The sequence below is a fragment of the Urocitellus parryii genome, chromosome 2 (genome assembly GCF_045843805.1).
Source record: "Urocitellus parryii isolate mUroPar1 chromosome 2, mUroPar1.hap1, whole genome shotgun sequence".
NCBI lineage: Eukaryota > Metazoa > Chordata > Mammalia > Rodentia > Sciuridae > Urocitellus > Urocitellus parryii.
In genome coordinates, this window is record NC_135532.1 from 32,223,967 (window position 1) to 32,250,277 (window position 26,311).

The following is a 26,311-nucleotide window of genomic DNA, read 5'->3' on the forward strand; positions in this document are numbered from 1 at the left end:
TGTGGTAGTTAGTAGCAAGCCGTGCCCTTTAAAAGTCAGACATACTTACTTCTTTTTATATATTGATTTCATTTATTTTTAAAACATGTATTTAAAAGACAATTATTTTAGAGTAGTTTTAGGTTTACAGCAAAATTGAGAGGAATGCGCAGAGATTTTCCACATATCCCCTGCCGCCAGACATAAACAGCTTCCTTTGTTAACAACATCCTCAAGGGAGTGATACATTTGTTACAATTGATGAAATACATTGACATATCACTGTCACCCCCAACTTCTAACTCCTAGTTTACTCTAGTGTTGATTCTTGTTGTACTTTCTATAGATTTGGACAAATGAATAATGACATGTATCCAACATCATAGTATCATATGGAGTAGTTTCACAGCTCTAACATTTCTAAAAATTTTCTGTGCTTCCACTGATCATTTCTACTTCCCTTCTAATTCCTGACAACTACACTTTTTAAACTGTTCCTATAGTTCTCCCTTTTCCTGTTAGTCATATAGTTTATATTATATAACATGGCATTTTTAGACTGAATTTTTTCATTTTAATAATATGTATTTAAATTTCTCCCATGTCTTTTTTTTTTTTTTTTTTTTTTTGGTACTGGGGATTTAAGCCAGGGTGCTTTACCACTGAGCTACATCCCCAGTACTTGTGATTGTTTTTTATTTTTTTTTATTTTGATATGGTCTCACTAAGCCGCTTAGGGTCTCACTAGATTGCTGAGACTGTTCTCAAACTTGCAATCCTCCTGTCTTAGCTTCCTGAGCAGCTGGGGTTATAGGATTGAGCCACTACACCTGACCTTCCATATCTTTTCATGACTTGGTGGCTCATTTCTTTTAACATTGAATGATATTTCATTGTGTGGATATATGGCAGTTTATTATCCTTTTGCCCAGTGAAGTTCATCTTGGCTACTTCCAGGTTTTGGTAATTATGAATAGCTGCTACAAATATCTATTCTTTATGTTTCTGTGTGGACACATTTTTTTCAATTCTTTGGGATAAATTTCAAGGAGCATGATTTCTGGGTTTCTGACAGAAAACATTTTAAGAGTAATGTTTAGTTTTGTTAAGAACTACCAAACCATCTTCCAAAGTGGCCGTATCATTTTTCATTCCTGTCAGCAATGAATGAGAGTTCTTGTCAATTTGCATTATTATTAGCATTTGGTGTCAGTGTTTTGGAGTGTGAGCATTAGAATAAATATGTAGTAATATCTCATAATTGTTTTTATTTATTTCCCTGATGTTATATGATGTGGAACATCTTTTCATATGCAGATTTTCCATCTATATATCTGGGGTGAGGTGTTAAAAGTCTTTGGTCTACTTAAAATAATCTTTCATTGAGACATAATAATTGTTCATATTTATGAGGTAAAATGTAACAAATGTAATTTGACATAGGTAATCAAATGAATTCCTTTCTTCCAGTTCTTTACCAAATATATATAATAAGTTCCTAAAAGAATCTCCCCTCCTATTGTAATGGAGAAAAGTAGAACTTACTCCTGACATCTAACTGTATTTTTAGACCCATTGTCAAACCTTTCTCTAGCCCCGCTTTACTTTTCCTTCCTAGCCTCTACTAACCACTCTTCTACTCTCAATTTCTATGACATTGACCTTTATAGCTTTTATATATGGGTGAGGACATGCAATATATTCCTTTCTATGCCTTGTTTATTTTTTTAAAAAAATTTTTAGTCATTGATGGACCTTAATTTAATTTATTTATTTGTACGTGATGCTGAGAATTGAACTCAGGGCCTCACACGTGCCAGGCAAGTGCTCTACCACTGAGTCACAACCCTAGCCTGTGCCTTGCTTATTTTACTTGGCATAATACTCTCTAGTTGCAAATGACAGGATTTCATTATTTTTTTGTAACTGAATATTTCACAATGTTTATCAATTGCATTTTTTAGTGCATTCATCAATTAATGGATGCCCAGGTTCATAACTTATCTTCACTAATGTGATTAGTGCTGCAGTAACATAGGAGTGCAGGTATCTCTTTGATATATTGATTTCCTTTCCTTTGGATGTATACCCAGTAGTAGAATAACCAGATCATATTTTCTGTTGAGCTTTTGAATTTTTTTGTATATTCTAGATATTAATCCCTTATTAGATGAATAGTTTGCAAATATTTTCTCCCATTCTATTGGTTATCTCTCCTATGCAGAAGACTTGTAGTTGGGTATAATTCAGCTTATGTAATTTGCTTCTGTTACTTTTGGGGTCTTGTTTAAAAACTCTTTGTCATATTGCTGTCTTGAAATATTTCCCCTATGTTCTCTTCTAGTGGTTTTCGTATTTTCAAGTTTTATATTTAGAATTTTGGTCCATTTTTAGTTGAGTTTTTGCATATGGTAAGAGAAGTCTAGTTTTATTCTTCTGCATATGGATAGCTAGTTTACTCAGCACCATTTATAGAAGATACTTGTCTTTTCTCTAATGTGTGTTTTTGGTATCTTTGTAACTGGTTAACTGTAGATGTGTGGATTTATTTCTGTTTTTTTTTTTTTTTTATTCTGTTCTCCTAGTCTATGTGTAACTTTTATGCTAGTACCCGGCTCTTTTGGTTACTAGAACTTTGTAATACTTTTTTCATGTATTGTGATGCCTCCAGCTTTGTTTTTACTTCCTTTTAAATGATTTTTTTTTCAGTATTGAGGATTGAAACCACGGGTGCTCTACCACTGAGCTGCATACATCACCAGCTCTGTTTTAATTTAATCTTTTATTTTGAGACAGGGATGCTCTAAATTACTGCGTTTAGCAAACCTCCTGTCTTAGCCTGTAGAATAGCTGGGCTTTCAGACGTTGGTCACTATACCTGACATGAAAATTTGTTCTTTTTGCTCAAGATTGCTTTGGCTATTTGGGATCTTTAGGATTTTTATTTTCTATTTCTGTGAAAAATGTTATTATCTTAATGGGTAGTTCATTGAATTTGTAAGTCAAGTTGTGTAGTATGACCATTTTAATAGGATTCTTAGGATCCATGAGCATGGAATGTCTTTCCGTATTTTTATATTCTCTTTGATTTCCTTTATTGGTGTTTTGTAATTTTCTTTGTAGAACTTATTCACATCCTTGGTTAGAGTTATTCTTAGACATATTTGTAGCTGTTATGAATTTTACTGCTCTCTGGTCCCTTAAGAGAAAGTTCATTATTAGTACATAAAAATATTATTACTTTTTGAGGGGGGTTGTTATTGTCAATTTGATATTAAAACAGGAATTTTGAGATGAAACTGGATTCTCTGCTTCTGGGGCCGGTGGGGGTCTGCACAAGGTCACAGGCCTTTACAGCCTAGAAATGTTGCAGCTCTTCAGGGTGGGGCCAAGCCCCCCAGAGTTGCAGAAGACTCCAGCAACTCCCTGTTGATTTCTTCTTTCTGGGTTCTTTTCTAGTGAACTAAACCCACAGCCTAGAATGAGTGAATGTCAGAGTAGGATTTATTGAAGAACACAAACAGGTACAGAACCCTTGCATTGCAAGAGGGGACCCAACAACAGGTTTTCTCTCTCTGAGTGTTGTACTCTGGGGGTTTAAGTGACACTTGGGTCATTGCAATTGGTCCCAACTTGTGCCAGTTAGGGTTTGGAAGAAGTATGCTGATTAGGGTGTGGAAATGTACTAAGGCTATTGGTCAGCCCTTGAGTCCCAGCTTCCATTCTGGTCTGTCCCCTTCCATTTTCTGTACAGGTCAGCAAGTGGAAGGTTGAAGTCATTGGATGGGGCTGCAGCTCTGTGAAGCAGCCTTCTGCAGCAGGCATGGGATGACAGATCAGCATGCCTTGGCTCCTCTCAGAGCTGGCTCACCTTGGGGGCTGGCTCACCTGGGGGGTGGGGCTGGCTCACCTGGGCTCTGACTCACCTGGGGGCTGGCTTTTGGGGGTGAGGGGGGCTGACTCACACTGGATATATCAGTTCCTAATAGTTTATTTAGTTATTTTTGTGTGACATCTTTAAGCTTTTTAATTTTTTTTATTTGTAAAATAATGTCCTTTGAAAGTTGGGAAAATTTGACTTCCTCTGATCCTCTTTGAGTGCCTTTTCTTTTTTATAATTGTTCTGGCTAAGTTTTCAGTACTATGTAAGAGTACTGAAAGTATCTTGTTCCTTATCTTGGAGGAGATTTTTTTTTTAATTGTAGCTTGTCTGATTTATTTGATGCAGTTTGGCCCATTTTAAAATCAGGTTGTTTATTTTCTTGTTGGTGAGCTGTAAGAGTCTTTATAAATAGTTATGTGCACACGCAAATATGTAACAACAAATTCCACTATTGTGTATGATTACAATGCACTAATAAAAAACAAAAATGAATTTAAGAAGAGTTCTTCGTATATTTTGGATAACAGTTCTTTATCAGATGCACCTTTTGCAACTATTTTCTCCAGTCTGTGGATTATATTTTTATTCTTTTGACATTGTCTTTCACAGAGCAGAATTTTTATTTCTAATAAACCCCAGATTTTCAATTCTTTATTTCATGGATTGTGCCTCTAATGCCATATTGGAAAAGTCATCATCACACTGAAGGTCATATAGATTTTCTCATGTGTTATCTTCTAATACTTTTATAATTTTGTAATGTAGACATAGGTCTATGTATTGCCTTTCCTCCTTTGTCAAAGATTAGATATTTTTGATGGTTTACTCCGGGACTCTCAATTCTTTTCCCATTTAGTTGTTTTTTTTTTTTTCTTCTGCTAATACCACACTGTCTTCATTACTGTCACTTTAAGTCTTATAAGTCTTGATGGTGAGTAACATCAGAACTCCAATTATTTTATTCTCTTTCAATATTGTATAAACTATTCTTGGTCTTTTGCTTACCCATATAAACTTTAGAATTAGTTTGTCAATATTCACAAAACAGCTTTCTGGGATTTTGATTGTGATTAAACCGAATCTAGAGATCAATTAGGGAAGAACTGATACCTTGGCAATAATGACTCTCTGAGAACCTGGATTATTTCCCCATTTATTTGGTTCTCTGATTTTTTTCATAAGTTTTGTGGATTTTCTCATATTGATGTTCTTTTTATATTTGTGCCTAAATATTTCATTTTTGGAGTACTGATGTATATTTTATTGTGCTTTTAATTTCAAGTTCTACTTGTTGCTTGCTGGTATATAGGAACACATTTAACTTATCTATTGATCTTGTATCCTGCAATCTTGCTATAATCTCTTTTTAGTTCTGATAGTTTTTTTAATGCTGTTGATGATACATTCATATTTTCCAACATTCATATTTTCCACAAAGACCATCATATCATCTGTGAAGAAAGGCTGGTTGTTTTTTTTCCCTTCCTTTCCAATCTATATACATTTTCTTTCCTTCTTTTGTCTTATTGCATCAGCCAGGACTTTCAATATGATGTTGAAAAGCAGTGGAGAGAAGGGACATCCCTGCCTCATTTCTTATCTTTGTGGGAATGTTTTGAATTTCTCACTACTAAATATTATGTTAGCTGTAGATTTTTGTAAGTGTTCTTTATCAAGTTGAGGGCATTCCCTCTATCCTAGATTACTGAGAGTTTATATTATGAATCTGTATTGGAGTTTGTCAAATACTTTTTCTGTGTTTGTTGATAGGATTGTGGGATATTTTGTGGTCCATTGGTATTATGGTAACACGAATTAAATTAGCCTTCATATTTAGGATGAATTGTACTGGGTCAAGGTGTATAATTCTTTGTATACATTTTTAGATTTTGCTTGCCTAGAATATTGTTGAGGACTTTTGCATTTATGTTCATTAGTGATTGATTTGTAGTTTTCTTCTTGTAACATTTTTTTTTGGGGGGGGGTCTGGTTTTAGCATTAGAGTCATGCTGGTCATATGGAATGGGTTAGGAATTATTTTTGTTTCTATTTTCTAATAAAGATTGTAGAGAATTGGTATACTAATTTCCTTAAATACTTGGTAGAATATACCAATGAATCCATTTATTCTTACTCATTTTTTCTTGAAGGGTTTTAAACTTTTGATTAAATTCCTTTAATAGGTACAGGCCTATTCAGATGTTCTATTTCTTCTTGCATGAAATTGGGAAGATTGTGTCTTTCAAAGAATTGGTACATTTCATCTAGGTTATAAATTTGTGGACATAGAGTTATTGATAATATTTCTTGATTCTCTTTTTTATGTTTAAGAGATCTGTAGTGATGCCCCTCCTTTTACTTCTAACACTAGCAATTCCTTCTCTCTCTTTTTTCTTAGTTGTGATGGCTAGAATCTTATTGGTTTTATTGATCTTTTCAAAGACCAGCTTTTGCTGGGTGCGGTGGTACATACCTGTGATCCCAGAAGCTTGGGAGGCAAGTTCAAAGCCAGCCTCAGCACAGCGAGCCGCCAAGCAACTCAGTGAGACCCTGTCTGTAAATAAAATACAAAATAGAGCTGGGATGTGGCTCAGGGGTTGAGTGCCTCTGAATTCAGTCCCTGGTACCCCGCCCTCTCCTGATGCTCGAAGTACCAGCTTTTGGTTTTGTTGATGTTTTTCTATTGAATTTGTATTTTTAACTTCATTAATTTCAACTCTAATTTTCATTATTTCTTCACTTTGGATTTAGCTTGTTCCTTTCCTTCTTTCTTTTTCATTTCCAGAGGTAGAAACTTAGATTGATTTTAGATCTTTCTTTTCTAATATATGCAGTCAATAATTCAAATTTTCCTTCAAGTTCTGCTTTTATTGAATCCTACAAGTTTTGATAAGTCATTTTTCATATAGTTCAAATTTATTTATTTATATATTTAAATTTCTTCTTTGACTAACATTTTCAGTATAAGGGTGTTATTTAATTTCTACATTTTGGGACTATTCAGATATCTTTCTGTTATTGATTTCTAGTTTCATTCCCTTGTGGTCTGAGAGCAGGCATTGCTTTTTTTTGGTGGGGGGGTAACCAAGAATTGAACTCAGGGGCACTCAACCACTGAGCCACCTCCCCAGTCTTATTTTGTATTTTATTTAGAGACAGTGTATCACTGAGTTGCTTAGTGCCTTGATTTTGCTGAGGCTGGCTTTGAACTAGCAATCCTCCTGCCTCAGCCTCCTGTGCCACTGGGATTATAGGTGTGTGTGTATGTGCCACTGCACCAGCTTATTGCATGTTTTATATTATTTTATTTGTTAATGTTTGTTTTGTGACTCAGAACATGGTGTGCCATCATGAATGAGATGATGAGAGCTTGAGAAAAATGTGTAATATTCTGTAGTTGGATGAAGTAGTTGATAGTTGTCCATTATATCCAGTTGATTGATGGTGCTATTCAGTTGTCTGTCTTTAAATTTTTTTTAAAAATTATGCCCTGTAATTTTTTTCCCTAGAGAACAGGGTAATAAGCACTGCTGTGAAGAGGTCTTTAGTAATGTGGAGGTAAAATGTGGGAGAGAAGAAGATTAAGTTTCAGTTTTGTAGAGAACATGTATCTGTAGATGGTGACATTTACACATATTCTCATCTCCTTCTGCCATTTAGGTGGCACAAAATTGGTTACAATGGGCTAGAATTGGCTATATCACTTCCGCCAAGTCAGTCAGGTTCGGATGGAACCCTGGAAGATTATACTCTGACTAAATAGCTTTTCCTGAGGGCAGACCTTATTCAGAAGAACAGAATACTATTGTATATTTCAAAATGGTTCATTTTCCCATCCCCCAGCTGGAAACATGAGTGTATTTTTCTCTACTGTGAGAAGCAGATTGTATTTGTTAGCTTTACATCACTGTGACCTAAATACATGACAAGGATGATTTAGAGGAAGGTAAGATTCATTTTGCCTCACGGGTTCAGAGGATTCAGTCCATGATCTGTTGCCCAAGGCAGAAACATCATAGCAGAAGAGCATGGTGGAGGAAAATGTCTCAACTCCTGGAAGCCAGTAAGCAGGGAGAGATAGCAGGTTGCTAGGGACAGATATATTCTCCCAGGTCATGTCCCCATTGACCCACTTCCTCCAGCTATCCCCTATCCACCTATAGTTTTCACCATCTTCTGGTAAATTCTTTCAAATTGGTAATCCATTGGTAATCCAAATGGATTAACCCGCTGATGAGGTCAGAACCCTCTTGAACACTGCAGTATCACCTTACACGTGAGCTTTAGGGGGACATTTCAGATCTACACCACAATACAGATGAAGATTCTAGAGGTGAAACTCAAAAGTGTGGGAGCCTCCCTATCAATGAGACCCCTGTAATTTTTAAGTTTTGCACTTTTCCAGACTGAGCCTTCAACAAGTTGTCAGTTACCAGTTTATATTTTCCTACCCTGGAACTGTTTTCTGCTGAGGTTCAGCTCCTGGGTTTCTGTTCTGGCAAGTTGTGATTCTGTTGGTTTCCCAGATTGTGGGGCTGGGGTGGTTTGCAGTTTGCTCTTTAGTTTCCTTGCATATTTCTCATCAAAGAGCTGCTATTTTTCAGTTTGTTCAGACGTTTACTTGTTAGAATCGAGTGATAACCTCTAAGATTCTTATGTGACTGACCAGAACCCGGAAGTCAATTTATTTAGTTAAAAAATTTTGCCTTCTAGAAAAAAAATTCACTTAATGTTTGGCATTGCAAATACAGTTCTCAAAGGTTCTGTAAATGTGGAGAGATAGTAGCCTATGACTCAGAGGCCCGAGAGAACTTGGAAGGAAAAAGCCAGTAAAAAAATTATTTTTTGGAATGGGGTAACTGTGTCCACAGAAGTAGTAGCTCTCTTAGCAGGCCAACTTTTGTGATTTGATTCTGGGAATTATTCCTAAGAAGCAGAGTTCTCATGATCCTGCTTCTCATATCATAGATGGGGAAGTAAAAAATATTAAGTTGTTGACTGTAGTGATTGACCCTGATGACCTAGGGATGACATATGGATGCTACTTCTTAATGTGGGCTGCTAAGAATGTGCTTGAAACCCAGGAGATCTTTCAAGTGACCACAGTGTACTGTCATGTTCAGTTATTAAAGCTTATGGGCAATGCAGGCAAGTTAACCAAGAATTAAGAACCCTCAGAGCCAAGCACAGCGGTGCACGCCTGTAATCCTAGTGGCTTGGGAGGCTGAGAGAGGAGGATCACAAGTTTAAAGCCAGCCTCAGCAAGATGAGCCACTAAGCATCTCATTGAGACCCTGTCTCTAAATAACATACAAAATAGGGCTGGGGATTTGGCTCAGTGGTTGAGTGCCCCTGAGTTCAATCCTCTGTACCCCTCCAAAAAAGAAGAACCCTCAGAAAATAATGTTTGCAATCCCATAAATAATAAATACAGACTAATGTGTTTTAGAATTGTTACTTACAATGAGAGTTTTTAAAGTACCATGTATCAACATAGATGCCCATCACAATAAAATGTGACACACACACACACACACACATGCACATGCACATACACACACACACACATATTTTTTACCCATGCAAAGAAGGCTATTCTATTATTTGGAGCAAAATGAATGGAACTGGAAGATTTTATGTGATTGAAATAAGTTAGAGAAAGGTGAATATCAACATGTTCTCTCTTCTATGTAGATGATAAAATATGTATTTGAATATTATATAATGATTTCATTCATTAATCATTTTTATACATGGGGAAGGAGGGAGACAGAAGGAGGGTACTGATCCCATTCACGAGAGCAGATCCCTCGGGACCTAATCACCTCCCTCAAGACCTACCTCTACTATCATCTCCTTGGGCTTTAGGTTTTAACATGAATTTTGGAAGGACTTAAAACATTTAAGCCATAAGTGAAACTTGATTCTCCAGTTCTTTTAGGGGATGGGAACTGTGCAAGTTGCAGGCCTCTGTTGCTGCTTAGAAAGCCCCTTTTAGTGTTAGCAGCTAATCACAGCACTGTAGGGTATGCCTACTGTTAGCTCCAAGGGTCGCAGCCCTGATTCTTCTTCACTGCCTTTGGGTGGTGTGTTGCAGCTCTAAATGATGGGCTTTGCCCCCTGTGCCTCATGGGCAACTTGTTTCTGGGTCCTTGTCTCATGAATCCAAGGAAGGATATTCACAGGACCACAGAAGGCAATAGTGAGTGTAAAGAGTAGGATTTGTTCAAGTGTAAAGAATATAAACAGAACTCTGGCAGGAGCAAGAGGGTGCCCTCCAGGAATTACGGCTTGGGTGTGCCATTTTGAGGGACTTTATAGAATTTGGGTCACACTATTGGCCCATATTTATAATCAGGGGTTTGGAAAAGTACTAATGCTATTGGTTAAAATTTATGCCAATCATGGCTTAGAAAAGGGCCAACACTATTGGTTAGCTCTGCAATCCCATAGGTCTGCCCCACTCTGTTTACCCGCCCCTCAGGGTGAAGTGGGAGGTTGAGGTCCTCTAATCCCGAGTGCTGAGGGTAGTGGTCTGCAGGGCCTCGGGGCCTGGGCGTCTGCACTGGCTCTGGGGTTCCCCGAGGACTCATCAACCCTCTGTGGATTGCTTTGGCCCTGGCATCCTGCGCCTCAGGCTCACGCTGGCAAGGCTGACTCTGGAGGCCCAGTGACTCTGGAGGCCCAGTGCCGGGAGCTGGGGCTCCACCCACCTGGGCTGGTGCTCAGCAGCTCCAGGCCCAGGGCTTGGCTTCCATGGTAAGGTTCAACTATATTACAGCTATTTATAATTTTTATTATGTAACTCACACCCTTTCTCTCATTTTAATATAATCGAAACACTAGGAAGATAAGTTATGTGTAAACTGTGCCTTTTTGTGGTATTTGAAGTGCCGCTGAGCACTTTACAGTCTTTTTATCTGAGGATTCAAAAATTATAAGTGAAAGGCGCATGGGAAGCGAATTCAGAACCCTTGAGTGCTGCCAGGTACCATCTGCATGATACTGGGCAAGCCACTTGACCTCTTCTGTGAGGTGGGAATATTAACACTTGGTTCTTGGAGGTTATTATGGCAGCGAATATAGAAGTAGGCATTTTTTATACTGCAGTAGCTCTGGTTTTTGTTTTTCCAACATTTTCCCCAATTCTGGATTCTGATTATTAAGGACTTTTCTGGTATTGACAGGTAGAAAATGGAACCTGCACAGGGTTAGCATAAAAGGGGAGTTTATTGGTTCACATGACTCAAAATTCCAGAGGATCATATGCTTCAGGAGCAATTTGATCAGAGAGCTGAAATGTGGGCTGGAGTTGTGGCTTCGTGGTAGAGCACTTACCTACCACCAGTGAGGCACTGGATTTGATCCTCAGCACCACATAAAAAGCAAGTAAATAAAATAAAATTATTTTAAAAAGAAATGAAATGCTATCATCAGGTCCTATTGCTTATCTCTTCAGCCTGCTCCTCTGTATATTGGTTTCATTTTACCTACACCCATTATCAGTATGATTGCCAGCAGCTTTAGGCCTACAGTCACCTGTAAGAAAAAAGACCGTATTTATATAAGGTAGTTTCTATACACACACTAGGGTTTACTCTACATTGGACCTATTTGAATGCTCATTTCTGACATGGTGGGCCCTGCTAAGCCTCAAAGGACTGGTCCAACATATATCACATGGTCCCTCCCCAGAACCTGGATGGGACTGTTGAATCGCAAGCACCAGGAGTGGCAAAAGATTTGGGGTGTTATATCCAAAAGAAGGGGAACAGGTTCTATATGGGAAAAAAGTCCATTCAAGAGGCACTTAATGTTCCTTAGAAGTTGTCATTTTGTCCTTAGCTTGCCCTACTCAGGAGAGAGAGTTTTTGTGGAAGAAGCTTTGCATTTTTGTTTTAAAATATTCTTCTCCCTCCCCTTGTTTATCTGAAGCTCATAATTACAACATGCTGTATATCTTTCCTCTCTCTCTGGCAACCAATTTCCTCCCATCTGTTTTTCATTGAATGATGTATGGGAAAGTCACATTTTCCTAGCTAGGAAAGTTTAGTGAGCCATTGTCTATGTCTCTGGGTTCTGTTGAGCACATTCCTATTTTTAGATTTTGGGGAAGATTTATATATATGATAGCCAGTAGTAGCTTTTAAAACTCTTTTTTAGATAATTTAAAGTTTCACTTATGCTTAAGCACTTTTCCCTGCCTACTTAGGATATTGTTTTAAATATGTAAAACTTTAGCAAATGTAAATATGCTGTTTAATATTTTATGGACATGACTGTAGTTTTCTCCAGTTAATTTCACTTATAGTTGCTTATTTTAAAATTAATTTAAATGCAGGAAACTTAAACTTGATTTTTTCCCCCCAGAAAATGGCTAAAAACTAATCACAGATAACTTCTAAATTTGAAGTATAATTTCTACCATGGAGAGAAAAAAAAAGATAACTCACTTTTAAAGCTTGTACACTATTATATGATATTTTATTATACTCACAATTTCAATTGATAAATCTGAAGAACTGCATTTAGAAAGAAGCATGGGAATCTTTGCTGTCTGTTACAGTACACCATGATGCTTAGTAAACTTTACTGGAAGATAGGAAGATAATTAGATCATTCCTGCTAGTTCTTTTCATTTAGAAACAAAGGAAAAAATTTTTGTTATTTTTGTTTTTGACTAGATTTATATTTGAATTTAGTAACCCCAGTAATGAATGATTTTTTTTGGTTACAATAGCTATTTGTGAATAAATACATAATTAAATAACTCAGTAGGCCAGTATAATTTCCTTTTTAAAATATAATGATGTAGGGCTGGGGTTGTGGCTCAGTGGTAGAGCACCCTCCTATTGGGTGCAAGGCCCTGAGTTCAATCCTCAGTATCACATAAAAATAAATAAATAAAATAAAGGTATTGTGTCCTACTACAACTAAAAAATTAATATTTAGAAAATATGTAATGATGTAATCTTTATTTTTTACTTTAATGAATTGCATTCATTCAGTTCTGCTAAGATCAAAAGTTAATGAAGGGTCTGGGTTTGTGTCTCAGTGGCCTAGCACGGGTGAGGCCCTGGGTTTGATCCTCAGTACCACATAATAAATAAATAAAATAAAGGTTAAAATCATTTTTTTTTTAAAAAAAAGATATTCCTAAAAAAATGTTAACAAATACTGCTCTTGCATTCACTGTGCTTTTACTAGCTTATGCTTGCAAAACAACAGTTACTTAGTGGCATCTACCTGAGTCTCTCATTGAGTAGATGGGAGAATATCACTTCATGTGACTGTCCTTGTCAGTCTGCTTCCTACCACCTTTAACTGCTCTGGAAAAATGAAGAAAATAAATATTGAAATGTTCAAGAAATGAATTACAGTAGATGGGGTAGAGAGAGAAGAGGGGAGGGGAGGGGAGGGGAGGGAGGATAGTAGAGGATAGGAAAGGCAGCAGAATACAACAGACAGTAGTATGGCAATATGTAAATCAGTGGATGTGTAACCGATGTGATTCTGCAATCTGTATACGGGGTAAAAATGGGAGTTCATAACCCACTTGAATCAAAGTGTGAAATATGATATATCAAGAACTATGTAATGTTTTGAACAACCAACAATAAAAATTAAAAAAAAGAAATTATTGAAAAATACATTTACATCTTCCTTACCTAAACCCAGTACTTAGAAGAATCAGGGATTGTAAGGTGTTTCTGTACTACTAGATTTTATGTTTTTTATTTATAAGCCTGGACCCACTAATTACTACCATGTGGCTATTGTAACATTATCGTTCATTGGTATTGGGCATTGTATCATCACAACTTTCAAGGCCTGTGGTCAAAATTAAGAGTTATCTGTGCATGGTATTTAGAAGAGTGGTTGCTAGATAGTAAGTACCCTATAAATGTTTATGATTATGATGCTATGGAGTACACTGCTGCAGGTAAGACCTAGGCTCTAGAGTCAAACTTACTTGATTTTATCCTGATTCTTCCCTTGGACTAACTCCTTGAGACATATTTTTCCCATTTGTAAAATTGGTACAATAACAGTACCAAGCCATAAGATTGTTTTGCATTTTAAATGAGGTACTATATACAAAGCACTTAGAATGATTTCTTGGTTCATGTGCTCATTGCACAAATATAGCCTATAATTATTATTATTGACAACATTTGTGTTAGATTATAAATTTCACAAGAGCACAAAGAAGATGTTTATTTGATTCAGTTTACTTTATTCAGTTTTCTCTAAAGGAAACACTGCTATGGACAAATGCTTTCAAATAAATAATTAGGTTTTAAATTTGAATTAGCTATGCTTTATTTTTTATGCCAAAGTCCAGTACAATGGTAAGCGGTTGAATGGTTGAATGCCACTAACAAATATAAATAAACATACATTTACTAATATGACCCAGCTAACAGTAAAGCTCTGTGTTAAACAATCTAAGTTCAGCTCCAAGACAAAATGGATCCTGAGACATAAATATTTGTATCCAGAGGCAGGAAATAATCATGAAGGAATGAGCGGCATGGAATAAAGGAATGGAGGAGAGTCACAGAAAAATCCCTCATCATGAACAAGAATAAGAGTATATTCACTAGGAGTAACTTCCTCTCCAAGAGCAGAGCACAAGAGACACATGTAAACATTCTGCATTTGCCCAGGAGAGCCCTATCTTCTGTAGTTCCTGATCAAAAGAATCTAGAAAGAGAAAAAGAAAAATTGCTCCGAAAGTGATAGGAATACAGTTGATGAACTGCATATGTATGAGTCACCGAACTCATACTTTGTTCATTGAACTTTGACCATTGGCAGGCAATAACTTTTAATTTTGCAGCTCTTGTATTAGCATTGGTGTTAGAAAAATTACCTACCTAGCAGGAATGAGCATGGGGAAAACAAAATCCTCCCCAAAAGGCTGGAAACTACTGGGATATGAAAGGAGAGTAAAAACAGGACCAATAACATGATCCCAATTATTCATGACCAAAGCTTCATAATCTGTAGTGGATAATTACTACATACCAGGTATTGTGCCAAGTGCTTTAGATACATGATTAATTCAATCTTTGCTTTCGCCTTTTAGATACTATTACTGTCAGCCTCAGTTTGTAATGGAGTAATTCTTAATCCCAGAAATGTCTTACAACAAACAGTAAAGAAAATCTTTTAATCTGCAAGGAGATGACATCATGCACTGACTGAAGTCTACCAGAGAAATGAAGAGTGACAGAAATGGTAAATACAAAAGATTCTGTGAATATTTTTCTCAGCTTCTTAAAAGGCATAAGATTATATAAAGCAATAATTATAACACTGTTGTTGAGTTTATAACACACATAAAGATAATAGTACAACATATCAGCATAAAGAAAGGGAGAGGAAAAGGAGAAACATGAGAGCAAAGGATCTGTATTTTACCAAAATTGTTATTATTGTTCTGAACAATATTAAAATACATTTTTAAAATCTCCATAACAAGCACTAAGAAAATAGCTTAACAATTTAGTAAAAAATTAAAAAAGAATTAAAATGGTTTTAGGTATATGCACACATTATGCATGAATTTTTTTCCAAAATTAGGAACTAAATGAGAAATATTAAATTAAGAAAATTAAGACATAGAAAACAAATATAAAAATGCAGACATCAGCCCAAACACAGTGTTAAGTTTTAAATGTGAATGGATTGAACATGCGACTCAAAAGACAGATGTCAGACTAAATAAAAAGACATGATAGAACAATGAAACTGTAATAAGAGACATACCTTAGGATTCAAAGACATGAATATGTTGGGAGTAAAAGGTTGGAAAAAGTTATATCATGCAAATCATGATTATAAGAGAAGTGGAGTGGTTATATTATGAAACAAAATGGATTTTACAATGAGAAACCTCGCAAAAGATAAACAAGGACATTTTATAGTGATGGAAAGAACCATCCAATCAGGATAACAATTATATAGAAACTTCACAGCAAAGACCTTAAATGAAGCTAAATGTGAGAGAATTAAAAAAAGAAATAGTTCAAAAATTATTGGAGATCTAAAATCTTTATTCTCAATGATTAATTGGACAACTAGAGAGAAAACCACTAAGCTTAAGGTCTTGAAGGATATTATAAAAAACTCAATTAATTGGTGTATACACTCAATGACTAGAGAGTACACCTTCTTTTCAAATGCACATATAACGTTCTCCAAAATATGGCATATGCTGGGCCACAAAACAGTTAAAAATATTGAAATTATTAGTATGCTCTCTTACTACCATGGAATTTGACTACACTTCCACAAGGGAAAAAAAAAGAAAAACAAAACAGCAACAGAAAACTCAGGAAAACTCCCACATATTTCAAAATTATCAACACATTTTTATACAACATGCAGGTAAAAGAAGAAATAACAATGAAAATTTTAAAATATTTAAAACTGGATGAAGACAAAACAGGACATATTAAAATTTACGGGCTGCATTAAAAAATATTTAGAGGGAAACTTACAGCCTTAAATGCTTGTATCAGAAAAAAATATTCTATTCTTTTTTTTGGATTTACTTTTTATTTGTTCTTTTCAGATACACATGACAATAGAATGTATTTTGACATATTATATGGAATACAACTTATTCTAATTAGGACCCCATTCTTGTGGTTGAGCATGATGTGGAGTTACACTGGTCATGTACTTACATATGATCATAGGAAAGTTGTATCTCATTCATTCTTTCCTATTTCCATCTAGTATTTATTCTTCTACATTAAGAACATAGAAAAAGAAAAAGAAAACCAAACAAACCCAGAGCACACAGAAAGAAAAAAATGATGATCATGGTGTAAATCAGTGAAATAGAAAACAGAACAATAGAGATAATTGATGAACTCAAAACTTGTTTCATTGAAAAGACTAGCAAAATTGAAAAGTCCATAACTAGACTGACAAAGAAAATAAGAAAGCAGATACACAGTTCTAACATCAATATGGCAAAATACTAATTTTTAGAAAAACATCAATTTCTGATACAGATTCAAGATGAAAGAGGAAATTTGTGCAAATGTTTAACAAGTACAGATATTGAAATTGTTGTTTATAATCTTCCTATAAAAAATGTTCGGCTCTAGATAGCTTCATTAGTGAGTTCTCTTTTCATTGTGGGGTTCATTTGGACGTATTCATAAATGTTTACAACATAATTTGCTCCATTTCAATCCCCAGTAGTTCCCCCTTTCCTTCCTTCTTCCTTCCCCTAATCCCCTTCCTTAACTCTATTGATTTTTTTTAATTGATGATTACACTTATAAATAAAAGTGGAATTCATTGAAAATTAGTACAGCCACTTTCATTAGTGAATTCTGTCAAATTGTTAAATAAAGGATAATTCCAAATATAAACTATTTCAAGAAACAGAGGAGGAATAATTCTCAGTCATTCTATGAGGCTGGTGTGCTGATAACCAGAGTCAGACCAAGATAGCGAAAGAAAACTGTATGAACATAAACTTAAAAATTCTTTAAAATATATTAGCCAACCAAAATGTAATAATACATGTGTTTTTGTAAAAAGGCAAAGATTTCTTAGCTATAAGACTAAAAGCCTGCACCATAAAAATAAAATATGATAAAATGGACTGAATTAAAACAAAGAACTCTCAGGAATCAAGAACAAAAAAATCAAACAACGAAAATGGGCAAAAAATTTGAAGAGATGTTTCACCAAAAAATATTGCATGAGTACTGAGTAACACCTTAAAAGGTGTTCAGCATCATTAGTCAATAGGGAAATGCAAATTAAAGCTCCAAGGGAGTACTGTTATGTTATCTATTAGAATGTCTATAATAAAAAAGGCAAATAGTACCAACTGTTGGTGAGGATGTGGGTGAACTGGAATAGTTGTTGGTGGGATTTAAAATGGGATAGTCATTTTGGAAAAATATGGCAATTTCTTGAATAGTTACATATAAGTCTATCATCCAGCAAATCCACTTCATTTCTATACTCAAAAGAAGTGAAAACCAATGTCTGTCTAAAGACTTGAATGCAAATATTCATAGCAGAATTGTTAATAAAAGATGAAAACTAGAAATCATCCAAATGTTCACAAATGTGCCTCAGAAACATTAGACCATATAAAAGAAAACAGATGCAAAGTAGTACTCATTGTATGACTCTATTTGTATTGACTGTCCACAAAAAGAAAATTTATAGACATAGAAATCATATCAGTGGGATTACTTGGGATTGTGGTGAGAGCAGATATTAACTGTAAATGGGCTTAACAGAATTTTTCTGAGAGATGAAATATTCTATTGTATTGTGGCATTGGTTGCACAATTCCATAAATTCACTGAAAAAAATTACTGATTGGTGCTTACCATGGGTAAATTACATGATACGCCAATTATTTTTCTTTTAAGCTGTAAAAAATACTGCTAGGAACACAAAATGCCAAATAGTGTTGAGCTGAATGACCAAAACTGATGGGCCTTGGTTACTTGTGTTTGCCATTTTATTATCTAATTTAAAATACAGAAAACTTTTATTTTCACACAATTAGCAGAAAGTAATGAATCTTTTCCTTATTAATCACTTAATGAACCTTCTTGAGTAGATGATATTTACCCAAATTCTCATTTTTCTCAGTTTGAATACCTTCATTGTCTGTTTTGATAATGATATTTGCATTGCAGTGAATTTTATGCTATTGAAAAAAACTGTCTCCTAGCAAGTGTTTAGGATTGGATACAGTTTTTATATGTATGTAAATAATGGAAATAAATTAATGATTATTTGTTTATTCTCTCAGTAAATACTGAGTATCCAATATAGGCTAAGCTATGGAGAGATGATGATGTAGAATAGAACAAGAAAGCTTAGCAAGACTTATAAAAACTACAGCACAATCTGAAAGCTTGCAATTTGCTCAGGAAGAGTGTATGGTTTGAATATCAGCAGCAGGATTTCCTGTTTAAATCATGACTTTAAAATGCTATCAGTGGGTGTACGCATTCGGTTCTAACATTTAAATGGATTATCTATGTTCGTTTCATCGTTTAAAGAGAAAAACTGAAGAACCACATGTGTACTATTCCCAAAATATCTTCAAGCTTCAGTGTTTAATTACAAGTTTCAACAGGAAAAGATTTTTAGCAGTATTTATGAGCTATTGAAATCATAAAACCAGAAGCTCTGTAATATTAATTATGACAGAATGTAATGCTCATTACCATACAACTTATGTAATTTTATGTTGTAACAGTTCAATCTAAAGATAGTACATCTGAGTAACTTTATTGTTATCTGAGGAATTTAGAAGCAAGAGGCTGTTGAATGTTTACTTGATGTATTTTTTGAAATGTTAAGTTATAAGAAAAAAATTTTAAATTAGGAAAAGTTAGATATAAGTCATTTTTGCTTAACTATCTTTCCTTTCAGTCATTTTCTTCTATGAATAATTCCTGTTTTTTTTCCACAATTGCAGTCATGTTACATAAGTGTTAAATAGTTTCTTTTAGTTGGTCATAATTGTTTTTCATGTTATTACCTGGATTTCTTAAGTCATCATTTAAAGTAGTTGAATAATAATTGAAGGCAGGTTGTTGGTGGGATTTAAAATTTACGTAAATATTACTGCATCATTGATCATGTTGACAATTTTCAAACTTCTAAATTCAATGTTCATAAACCTTTGCTGGTATTAACATTATTTCATCAAGAGAAATTTATAGTTAGTGGACATTTTACTATTTTGAAACATTACCAAATTTTCCACAAGATGGTATTTACACCAGCTCTATGGTATATAGCTTTTTCTCTTCTCTCTTTTTATTTTATCTTTAAATTCTTTGTTCATGTCCTTTGTTGAACTTTTAGGGTCTTAACATTTCTTTTGTTAATTTATAGATTACACATAGGTTTGAACTGTTAAGTCATGGTTATAAATACATTGCCTAATCTGTTCTTAATATTTTAACATTTTTATCTTCCCTGGTCTTTCAATTATTTTCTTTTTAGTAGGTAATTTTTCATCAACTTTATGACAATACATTAAGAAGAGTTGATGCATTCTTTTTAGTTTTCTATGTTTGATTTTGGAGTTTACTCTCTATTTTACTGCATGGTAATAATAATAGAAGTAATTTTATTTTTCTTACCATTACTAAGCAAATATTCCAAGGCCATTTGTTCTATATTTTTTCATCTTTTTGAATTTCTGGTGACACTTTTGCCACTTGCAAAATCTTGACTATAAAAAATTTCTGAGCCATTTATGATTTTTTATTAACATGTCAGTTTTCCTTTTCTTGTACAGTAAAAATATTTCTAATGTCCATCTGGAAAAATAAATAGATATAAAAGTAGGAAGCATCTCTAGTAATTATGTTTAGTTGGTTCTCCACTCACTTTTAGTCCATACCTAGAACATTGCCCTACACAATAAAAATGATAGATAATTAAAAAAATAAAATTAAATGCGACAGAATATAATTAACCTGGCCATGATTTTGTATACTTTAGAATGAATATTTTTCAGTGATATTTTCTCAAAAGATGGTTCCTCAATCTGTAATTGAGATTGTATTCTGATGAAGTAGATGATGACAAACTGGGATTATTGGTTGACAGTGGATGTTTACTGGACAGGGACAAACCTATCATCTTGCTGGAGAATTTGAGTTTAACATGGATTCTTGCCTAGTGGAGGGTCATTTTGTCCTTATAGAGCAGTATGAGTGGCAGGGATACTTGAAATTGTGATATATCCATTTTTGAAAATGTTTTTGAATTTTCCCAAATAATGTTTCATGGAACACTGACAGTGGTATATATCAATCCCGTTTCCTATACCTCATTTCCTAACAGCATTTGGTATATCTAAACATTGGGCAAATATACAATCATATTAAGAAATTTAAATGGCAAAAAAAGTTTTGGGGCCAGGGTATAGGACAGTGACCAAATAGACTCCATTTTACCCTGAGACTCCATGTCATATAAGAAATGCTTTTCCCATGGGAACATACTGCCTCTGTACTTAACAATAGTTGCTTAGCATAGCATGTTTGACAACACAAAATGGCAATTCTTATACAATGTAAAATTGTCTTCTTTGGTTCCTATTTTTCTTGGACAATGTACCCTGTCAGAGATTGATTGTCTAGACGTTAGTAACCATTCTTTAACTTGTACCCAACTAGGGTCATTTTGACCCATTTCCCTTCTGCTTATGATGATGGAAAGTTCCATAGGAAATACCAATGTACCCACTGCATTATTTGGCTAATGGCTCAATTCAGCTTCTGTATCTCTGCTTGCTTGCTTGCTGCTATGCCAACCTGGATATGGTTTTTGCCTTTAAATACCTTGTAATACTCAGGCTTGGGACTGTTCCTTTCAGAGACAGTTATGGGTCTTGCAAGGAGTAGTCACTGGTCAGCTAAATAAAGACTCTCCAATTTGGACAAAAACAGACTTGGTACATTTTCTGAGCAGTCTACCCATAACAAAAATAACGACAAATCTATATTAAGAAACTTTGAAAATTGTGTTACATAATTACTGGATATTAAGTATATAGGCACATTTCTGGATAACTATTGGCATCCATGAATAAATAATTGCAATTCACTTTAGCAATATATAAAATCTGTAATTATTTCTGGTTGTCATCATGAGCTCCTAGTTTCCATTTTAGGAATATCCTCAGTATGGTACTTCTCAAAAAAATGGTAATTCTGTTTGCTTCTGATGATCTGTCTAGAGTATGCACTCAATTCTACATGTTCCTAAGTCATGAGATACACAACTGCTGAAGCATTAATATCTTTAGGAGATGTTGCCAGTTGCTTATACATTTGAAATAGGTAAAAAAGTCAATGAATTTAAGGTATTGACGTTAAAGAAGTCTCCAATAATAAACTTATTTCAGTTTTGGAATGTACTTCATTATTTAATATCTTCCATAGGAGATGGATCAGTAAGGTCTCAACTTGAAATGGATATCATGGAGGCAAATTTAATAGAGGGACTTTTATTTAGAAAGGGACTCTTTATCAAAGGTTTGGACAGAGTGTTGGAGAACCACAAGGATAGTGTATTACCTGGAGAAGAAATGGTGGAGGAGCTTTATCACTCCTAGTGTGGAAGGAATAAGACAATCTGGAATGAGGAAGTTCTATGTAGAGATGGCAGTCTTGAGCAGTAAGTGACCTTGAGAGAATGCAGACTGAAGAATAAATAATCTGGCTTACATTCCTCCTTCCTCCCAGTCACCTGGCTGGTCTCCTCATGGTTGAATGCAACAAGAAATCATGGGATGTGGAAACTTACGGATATCATCCATCAGTTAGCCTGTGGGGGGGCGGCAGTGAGCAGCACAAATAAAATATCTGGAAGAATAAATGAAAGATATTTGGCACAGGTAGGGTGAAGGTAAATTATGGAGTTTCCTGATTTACATCCAGTCATTCCATGTTCTACTAAAAGGAACCTTAGTTGTGATGTATGTTCCTGAGGGACTCTAAAGAGCTGTACTTCTGGACCACCATTCTGTAATTCCCACTAAAATAGAAAATATAACAGATACTTCATGGTATGAGGTTCATATTGATTTTAAAAGAGTCTGGATCATTTTTCACATGGGTTGGGTTTTCCAGTTGATAGGAAGAGATACAAGGAGGTGAAAAGGAAAAATGAGGGGATACTGCAAAGATTTTACCTTTAAGCTAAAAAAAAGTATGAAAGGAAAATAGTCAGAACATAAGCATAGTGTAATAAAGCCTAGTTTTTCCTTGATTTCTTCTGTTTTCTACCAAAAATAAAAATCTCTTTTCTATGCATAGGGACAATTCACTAAAGAAAAGAAGCAACTTAATGATAACTATTTTTTAAAGTTAATACCACTACTAAACAAATACAATTAAAGACATGATGGGATTTAATTTTGAAACAAGGAAAAATGTTATTCTCAAAATACTATTCTCAGATGTTGAGGTTGTGCACAACCAGGCTTTCACAGAATCCTAGGGGAGTTTATATTGGTACCATCTTTTTGAAAATCATTTTGGCAATACAAGTTAGTAACCTTAAAACAGCTCATATACCATTTAGTTTCACAGAGGGAAAATTACTAGTCATAAGATTGATTATTATGAAACTATTATGTTTTTAAAGAATTTTTAGTTCATGGAAAACATTTAGTTTAAGAGGTTTTAGTAAATCTTTTTAGTATAAACCTTTTAAAAATGTTTTAAAGCATTAAATTTTTTTTTGCTAGTTTAAAAAAGGATTCAAATTATATTTTCAATAATATAAATAAAGCGACAGAAATATATTAAAATGCCAGTAGTGAACATTTAATGGTAAATAGTGGATGACTTTTGCTTCTTATCTGTACTTTAAGTGTTTTCTATTTTATTTTGCAAGGAGTATGTGTATCTCTTAAAATCTGAAAATAATAATGAAAACATTTAAAAATAGTTGTTCCTTCCTGTTACCAGTTCTATGAACAATTGTAAAATGTTTGACACTCAGTGGGAGGCACTGGTCTTTCAATTTTCTCTTTGTACAAAAATAAGAAGAGTAGGGAAATTAAATTTAAACTGTTGTTTTGGGAGTCAGTCACAGACTTGGAAGCTTCAGAAATACAAGTATATGTATATAAAGAGAGGATATATATGTATATAGTATTTTTCTTTCCAAACAAGATATATGTATATCTGTATGCATGTGTGTGTGTGTGTGTGTGTGTGTATGTGTGTGTGTGTGTGTGTGTGTGTATGTATATATACACATATGCATACACACTTACACTTTTATATGTATATATACATATTTGGGTTGGAAATAAGAATGATTTTAATAATTTCTTTTTTATACTTTAATGTATTTTCCAAAATAAGTAATATGTTTTCCTTTTCAAAAAACCCTATTTTAAGAGTAGTTTCAGGTTCATAGCATGCTACTTTTTTATGATTAAAAACCAGTCACATGTAAATTGGTCATGGTGAGAATTAAGCAGTTAGTTATATGAAAGCTTTTTCTTGGGGCACTATGGAAGTAATTTTTAAATCCATCATAATTTTACTTATTGTATTTGGTCATTTTAATAATTTTTATAGAAGCAGAATCTATAATCAGCTGTTCTCAATTCTGTGTATCACAGGTGAAAACCACATTATTGATATTTTCTTTTGTTTCCTGAAGGTCTAATTTAGGAAGAGGGATAGAAAGAGAAAGAAAAACAATTCTTTTCTCCTTCTACTATCTCAATATTGCTACTGTATGTCCATATACAGTTACTGTATGGCTATAGTCAATATGTATTTCAGGGAATTAAAGAGGAGTAGAAGACTGCAGGTGCTTTAACAAAATTTAAGTATTACCCTTTGCTAGATACCACTGAGAGGCATAAGAAGAAAAAGAGGGGATGGGACAACCATTACTCCTCCTTGTTTCCTCTTTGCTGATTTCTTCAGCAATTCTAATAATACTTAATGAGCCCCCAATCTTCATTCCTTTTTGTTTCCTCTTCCTAACTAATTTCCACCTTCTTTTTTCTTTACTTAATAATGTTGCAATACTATACCCCTACTCTTCAAAACTCTACTTACCTTTATCTCTATCTCTTCTACTTCTGGAACTTTCTTTAATATAGGTGGTTTCATTGCCTAGTGTTGTAACAAATGACTGCAAACTGGTTTTTATTCTCTTATGATTCTGGAGGTCAGAAATTTGAAATCAGGGCATCCCCAGGGTTGGTTCTTTCTGGCAGCTCTCAGGGAGGATCTATTCTGTACCTCTGACCCAGTTCTGGAGTCTGTTAGCAGCAATTCTTGGTGTTTCTTGACTTGTAGACATTCTCTGCCTTCATCTTCACCTTGCCTGCTTCTATGTGCTCTTCCTTGCTCTTTTCTTATGAAGACACTTGTCACTGGGTTTGGGGTCTGTTGTAATCTAGGTTGATCTCATCTTGAGTTACTTACCTTAATTACATTTGTAAATAATCTGCTTAATAACATGACACTCATGAGTTCTCAGTACTCATCTCTTGGGGAGACCACCACCATTCAACCCATTACAATGGGAGATTTTTTTTTCTTTTTGCTAATCCTTCTTTCTACTTTATAACTCTTCTCTCTCCTTAATTCCTAGGCCCCTTCTTGCTATCCTTCCCTCTGAGTCCTAGAACTTGGAATCTATATTGTCTGCCTCAGGGTCCCCCTGGAACCCTGCTCTTCTAGTTGTACTGTATTGCTAAGACCCAAAGAGAGTGGGAAATGCTATGTCCTGCATCTTCCTGTTGGAAATTTGTAACATATTATGACATCAGGGCTTGAGGAATCCTTCGTTCTTATTTCCTATACCACGAAACCCCTTTCAATGTAATATCTCATAGAATCTTGTGAAATTGTGTTTTGTGGAACATGCTTTGGGAGCTTCCACAGTACAGGTGCCCTTTCTGCTATCTTCGGCACTACATTGGGTAGCCTTTGTTTATAAATCTATTTCATGTCTGGTTTTGGGCAGATCTCAGTTTTTGTTTTTCAACTCTTTCTTACCTCTTTGTTAAAAATTATGACCTTGTCATTAAAATTTTTACTCTATGCTTATGTAGGTCACGGCTAAATTCATTTTTTCATCTTTTACTTTCTAAAATAGTACACTGTTGTCAGCTTAAATTCTCTAGATTTCTTTTCATTGGATGAGAATGAGTGATTCCTGTCTTTTTTTAAGTGATGTTTTAAACTGTAGTTTTCTACTATTTTTCAAAATAATAATCTTGAAGAATTTCAAAAGAGTTTTTACTTCAATTTCTTATGGAGAGACAAAAGAAAGTAATTAGTCTAGAAATTTTAATATCTATTTGTGAACCCATAAACCTTTAAAATGATTAGAACATGGCTTCCAGAACAAACCACACTGTATCACTTAAGCTATGAAAGGAAAATGCAAGGTGGCTACGTCTTTAGACATGTGGTTCAGGCATTCGGGCTTTTCCAATTACTCATGGGGTTTTTGCTCATTTTGAGTTGGTGTTGGAGCCATTGATATTCAAAGTTTCATTTCTCTTTATATAAATTGCATGTTTTACTTTTAGTATTCCACATAATTATACTGATTTTGCTATCTATAGGGCTTAAAGCACATGGAAGTCTTAACTGTCTCAATATCTTTAAAATTAAATTTAAATTAAACCTTCAAAAATGTATAAATGTTTCTCTTTTAAGAAGCAATATGCCTAAATGATAGTGTTGTTCTGAACTATGTAATACCAAAGAAGTACCTGGTGGCTGAGACCTTATTATTGAGATGATCTTAAAACCTTTGATATATTGAAACCATGGCAGATTGACCAGAGTATCATGTAACTTTCTTTTCTCAAAATTTCCATTATCATAGATGACACATATATTTGTTTTTTTTTACATAGGCACTTACTCCATT